This window comes from Clarias gariepinus, unplaced genomic scaffold, assembly GCF_024256425.1.
Source record: "Clarias gariepinus isolate MV-2021 ecotype Netherlands unplaced genomic scaffold, CGAR_prim_01v2 scaffold_30, whole genome shotgun sequence".
Taxonomy (NCBI): domain Eukaryota; kingdom Metazoa; phylum Chordata; class Actinopteri; order Siluriformes; family Clariidae; genus Clarias; species Clarias gariepinus.
The window spans coordinates 746,939-753,675 of NW_026520997.1; positions in this window are offsets into that span (position 1 = coordinate 746,939).

The following is a 6,737-nucleotide window of genomic DNA, read 5'->3' on the forward strand; positions in this document are numbered from 1 at the left end:
ATCCCCCGCAACACCAGACAAACACAAGGATGCCATAACAATCAGATGTCCATAAAAAATTAAAATAAAATTATATAATATAAAATAGTCTTCACACACCCTTCCTTTATGGTACAATATTATCTGCGTTCATAACCTCAGCAAAAGTTAAGAAAGGCTGCCAAATACTATAAAATGTGCCAGTAGACCTTCTAACTATATATCTAATTTTCTCCAGCCTGCCTGCATCTGTCACATGTGGTGTCTATATCAGGTTTAATCTTAGAAAGTCTGACTTTTGACCAATGTAGACGATGCACAATCTTAAATTGTATTACAGCATGTATAAGGCAATTGGATGATGAGAAAATTCCCTGTATTATTTTGTGACAGATTTCCTCTAAAATTGGTTCATCTAAATCTGTCTCTCATTTATTTCCCTTAGAGTAAGTCTAAGGGTGTTGAATCATACATATTGAGTATTTCATAAATCCTGGGTATAGTTTGTTTTTGGACTGATTTACATTCAAATATTAAATCCAATAAAGAAAGTGGAAAGCATGATGGGAAATTATTAGAATTCAATTCAAATTCAAACAGGGGGATTAACGTCATTATTTAACATGACAGAACATCAGTGCTCTTATATTGGCTGCCCAGTAATAATACATAAAATTTGCAAGTGCCATCCCTCCTTTTGCTCGAGGTCTCTGCAGTATACTTCTTTTAAATCTAGTTTTTTTTTGTTCCAAATAAAGGTTGAAATCTGATTATTTAATTTGGAGAAGAAAGATTTTGTTAACAATAATGTAAGGCACTGAAAAATATACAAAAACTTTTTTAGGGCTAATTTTAAAGGGAATTGACCTTAAAGATGACAGACTGATTCCATCACCAACATCATGTTCGACAGGTGCTACAAAGACTGTTAGAGAACAATCTCTTCGTCAAAGCGGAGAAGTGTGAATTTCACACAACAACCACCACTTTCCTGGGGTTTGTCATTGGCCCCGCAGGCATTGAAATGGAGCCTGCCAAGCTCCATGCAGTCACGAACTGGCCCACGCCTACCACAAGACAGGAACTTCAGAGAGTCTTGGGTTTCGCCAACTTTTACCGTTGCTTCATCCGAGGCTACAGTTCCATTGCTGCCCCCTTAACAGCCCTGACTTCTCCCAAGACGCGTTTCCGCTGGGACATAACCTCTGAAAAAGCCTTCTTGGAACCCAAGAAACGGTTCACGTCTGCCCCAATCCTGACTATTCCAGACCGTCACCAGTTTGTTGTGAAAGTCGACGCCTCCAGCACGGGAGTAGGAGGTGTCCTTTCCCAGAGAGCTGCACACGACAACAAGCTACACCCCTGCTCTTTCTTCTCTCACCGCTTAACTCCTGCTAAGGCGAATTATGGCATCGGCAATCGAGAACTGCCTAGAAGAATGGAGACCCCCCTTGTTTAAAGGGGACAAAGACCCCATTTTTGGTCTGGGCCGACCACAAGAACCTTGAATACCTGCAGAACGCCAAGAGGCTAAACTCTTGCCAGGCTCGGTGGTCACTGTTCTTTGCCAGATTCAACTTTGTCCTCTCCTATCATCCTGGGTCCAAGAATTCCAAGTCAGATGCACTTTCCAGGCAGTTTTCACCTACCCATGACTCCACTGCCAACGAAACCATCATTCCCCCGTTATGTTTGCTCACAGCAGCTGAGCTTGTTCCACTCCCTCTACGTTCTCAAGTTCTGGAATGTGCACACAGCTCCAAGCTCTCCTGTCATCCCGGCTTAACTCGAACTCTGTCTCAAGTCCAACAACGTTTCTGGTGGCCCACGGTCAAGGAAGACACTTCCAGCTTCGTGGCAGCATGTGACACCTGTGCTAGATGCAAGCACACCAACACCGCGCCGGCAGGCCTCCTTAGACCATTACCAATTCCATCCCGTCCATGGTCTAACATTGTCCTGGACTTTGTCACAGGGTTACCCTCCTCCGACAGCCACTCATGGATCATGACCGTGGTGGATCAGTTCTCTAAGGCTGCCCATTTCATTCCGCTACCCAAGCTCCCATCCGCCAAGGAAACCGCTGATCTCATGATAACGCACGTTTTCAGGCTGCACGGTCTTTCCAATGACATTGTCTCCGACCGTGGGGCCCCAATTCACATCACAATTTTGGAAGGCATTTTGCAGACTCATTGGGGCCACCCCCAGTCTGTTCTCAGGCTTTCACCCCGAGTCCAACAGGCAGATCGAAAGAAAGAACCAGTCCCTCAAAGTAGCCTTAAGATGCATGGCCTACCGAGATGTCGTCTGCTGGAGCAAGTTTCTGCCTTGGGTGGAATACGCCCACAACTCCCAAGTATCGTCATCTACTGGTTTGTCTCCCTTCCAGTGCTGCCTCGGCTATCAACCGCCCTTATTCCCGTCTCAGAAGGAGGAGGTCAGTGTCCCATCTGCCCAAGCTTTTGTCAGGCGCTGCAGAAAGACCTGGCTGCAAGCGAGGAGAATGCTGTTACGGGTCGGCAGAAGATACAAGACACAGGCCGACCGCAGGCCGCTCTCAGGCTCCCAAGTACAGTATGGGGCAAAGAGTCATGCTCACCGCCAGAGATATCCCCTCAAAGACCACCTGCTGCAAGCTTTCCCCTCGTTACCTCGGCCCATTCACCATCACCAAAATAGTCAACCCCTGGGCTGTTAAACTCTTGCTCCCCTCAACTATGCGGAGAATTAATCCTACATTCCACGTGTCCCAGCTGCGCCGTCTCGCCTCATGCCCATTAAACCTTAGGGGGGGGGGGGGGGATTGTGGGTACTGTCATGATTTATGCCCCGTCTGCCTCATGCTCTTTTTTCCCATGCTGTCACTTTCTCCATGTGCTTATGTTTAGCCTAGTCTGTCTGTATCCTTTCCTACGCCCCTGTTTCCGCCCCGTCTGCAAACCAGTCTCTAATCCCCGTCTGATTACTCCAGCATTTAAGCACGCGCTGTGTGCTGCTTAAATCGCTGGATTATCTTGTGTATTTTTGCCTCGATTCTCTCGCGTTTATTTTTCCTGCTTTCACGTTCCCAAGCCCACTTTGTTTCTCGTATTTGCTTTCGGTTTCTCGTCTCGGTTTTGTTTGCCTCATTCTTTGATCTCCCTGCTTGATTTCCCAGTTACTGGTTTAACGCTTCCTCTTCTGACTCTGGCAATCGTTTCACGATTTGGCTTAGACGCTGCGCTGACTGATCTCCCAGTATTGACCTCCGCTTCCGCATTCCGCCCGCGCTCTTGTTTAACGTTGCTGTCACTCATCTGCGCCTGGATTCACCTTGTTCTGCTCCGCCCCATGACACTCTGAGCCCGAAATGATCCATTGTATGTAAATGAATCTCCTGAAGAAATGCGATGTCCGCATCAGGTTGTTTTAAATGTGTAAATATCTTTTTACGTTTCACTGGATGGTTAAGTGACTTAACATTCCAACTCACGAAATTAACTGAACAGCCATCCAGTCCTTTGGAAGTTTGGATAGCTGTCATCTTAAGGGGAAGTTTTTATATATATGAAATCCATAAAAGCAACTTGAAAGTGAGTAAAAATTAACATGGACATCTAACAGAATAAGTCTGATAGAAAAAATACCCCCCTGATAAATCTTCATCTGCTCTATTTCCGAGTGAAACGCCGCCGCATTATTTATAATTTCCCTTTTAACGGATTGTAGCTCGTTTTTAAGGGTGCTGAAATCATCAGCAAGCGCATTTTTTAGTTCAGCCTTAATCACTGCCGAGATGTCTTCTGTTAATAAGGGAAGAATCTTGGATTTTAAGGCCTTAGCATCCATTTTCTCCGGACTGCCCGGAGGGGGTGGTGTTGCTCGTGACCGGGTGACAGTGGAGCATGAAGACGAGGCGACGTTGGGCCTAGTGTTGGATGATGCGTCGTATTAATATTTGTGTAGTTTTTCCGCCACATGTTAATTTTCCCCTTATTTCAAAGTGAAAATCTTATCAAATTTTATGTAGTGTTTTCGTAAAATAAAGCGCTTATTTATATAAAAAAAAAAAAAGAGTTCAGCAAGAGCACGAGCCAAACACGTTCTACTCCATTGCCATGCAAGAACGCCCCTCCTTTTTTTACTTTTACTTCATGTCTTGTATTATAATTTTGTGACGCTGAAAGAGGCCGATAAAGGTTTTGTGCTGAAAAACAACTAGTTTAATATTTATATCCTCTTGTCTTTTTTGAACTACACTAGAATCCCCCATCCCACCTGCTGTTAAAGAGAGTAACTCGGTAACTTTTACTCTGAGTAAATGTTTTATGAGCTACTTTTTACTTTTACCTAAGTAGATTTTCATAACAGTAACTTTACTTGTACTTCAGTAAAATTTCACTGAAGTAACAGTACTTGTACTTGAGTACAAAAGTTTATTCCTTTTTCCTACCACCAGAGTGAGGAGCGGCAAAAGATTGAGGCGCGCGCCACAATGGCTAGTCTGTCACCTTCATTCGCTCATGGGCCATCTTTGGGAGAAGTTCTCGGGGTCTCTCAACAAACAGCTCAGCGGAACAGGAAGTGCGAGCAGGGTAACAAAATCTCAGCAGCGACTTCAAAGGGAAAGAGTAACAAAGGAGGACAAAGAGGACGCGGCCCGCATTCTGGAACAGACTGGAGAGACTCTGTGACCTGAGCATGACCCTGCATGAGACAAAAAGAGAAAAGAGATTCAGGAAATTACTTCGAACTAAACAGCTGCTGATACAACAGGATCTGCAAACTATTTTCTTTCAATGTTTATTAATAAATTACACATCACACTTTTAATCTGTTTAAAGTTACATTTAATGTTGTGGAATATCATAGTAAGACATTTTAGTTCCAGTTCTTACTTATCTTATAGTACTGTAGTTATTAATGCCATCTCTTACCTTCTAACCTCACCTGTTCTTAGGACTAAAGACGCTGGAAACTTTGTTACAGACGGATGACACTGGAGACTCCTTCCATAGATAATAAATACCTGTATATGTCTCCTAACAAAACAAGGTCTGTGTAAAATATGTTTTCCTTTGTAAAATAACATTGTGGTCAGAATCGAACACTTTTCAGACTGAAAAATAAATGGAAAATGGAGAAAACAACAACACTAGTTCAGTGTATACCATATAAAGGTACTTAGTAATTGTTGCCTCTTATAGAATATTTAGAAAGTAATATGTTTTTAAAAAACTCCAAAGCTGTTAGAATTTTACACGTATGTGAGTCATATGGAATGATTTTTATTTTTCTACTTCTGGTGCTTCTGTCCAGTGTTTCACACTTCATCACAGGACACACACACACACACACACACACACACACTACAGGAAATTGGGGAATGCCAGTTATCCTAATCTGCCGGTCTTCGGACTGTGGAAGGAAACCAGAGTACCTGGAGGAAACCCACCAAGCACGGGGAGAACATGCAAACTCCACACACACAGACCCAAGGTAGGAATCGAACTTCTACGGAACGCAGTGTAAGTGCTGAAAATGTTTGTCTTTTATTTTAAATTGTGATTTGTATTTCTGGGATGTTCGGTCACATGGGTGGCGCAGGTGGATATTTATCTTAATGATGTTTGTTGTCTAAAGGTGAGAGAGGGGGTGAGTAGTGGGAGCGCTCACTTTCTGTTGACCGTCGTAAGCCGTATTGTTCTTGTATATGTTACACTGTGTTGTTAATAAAAAGGTGAATACAAATAAACGGGAACGCATCACAGAGGAATTCCTTCTATCTAGCCTCTCAGCGGCTATAGGTTGTCGCTACATAATAGTAAACAGAAATTTGCTTCGGATATTTGGATTATGGATGCAACTTGGAACGGTTTTTACTGGCACAACGTATGTTCATCGCATTGAGCTGTAAAGTGGAGCAGCCGACACACGACGACACGCAGAGCGGCAGAATGAGGTATGTCTGCGGTTTAAATGGATTCTAGCTGCATTGCTGTTCAAGTTCAAGTTTATTTGTCACATGCACAATCATACAGAGTACAATATGCAGCGAAATTATTTTTGCGACCACAGAGTCGCGACGGCATCATAGAAAATAAGGAATAAGATACATTAGGATAACGAGGGTAAAAAATCCCCTCCCAGACTGTCCTTCGAAAAGGGCAGTGTGCGATCAGGGGTACAAAAAATACCTCAGCAACAAGCACAGAAAAACATGTAATCAGAAGACATAAACATTGCAACGATGAGGGTACAGGGAATAGGAAATGTCCAATGTAGGCAAACAGCTCCAGTCCCTGCAGCTAAAGAGCGCTGGTCCCGATTCCGCCTGCCCACACTGAAGGGAATAAGCACACAAAGGCGTTGGATATGGGGAAGGGAGAGTGTCTATCTGTAGCTGTTCTGTGAGTGCGTGAGTGCGTGCGTGTCAGTTGTAAGCCTGTAACATCCCGTAATAGTCTGCGCCAGGTGTCCTTGAAGGGGGGAGGGAGTAGGATTCCAGAGCGTCTCGTTATCTTGGTCTTCGGGGAGTTAGTTATGTCTCCAGCCACGGCCTTGAAATGCAGTAGCTGGAAAGAAAAAGGGCAGCCGAAAAAGAAAAACATATTTTCCAGGTTTCGATCAATATCTGCCAATTTCACAGATATTTAATGTCTATCACTGGTCTCCAGGTCTGTCCAAATCACGTTGCATAGCTGCTAGTCTCACCAAGATGTTATCCAATTTGCGGTCCAGAACCACAGTCTGATTACTGACAGCTCTTGGGGTTG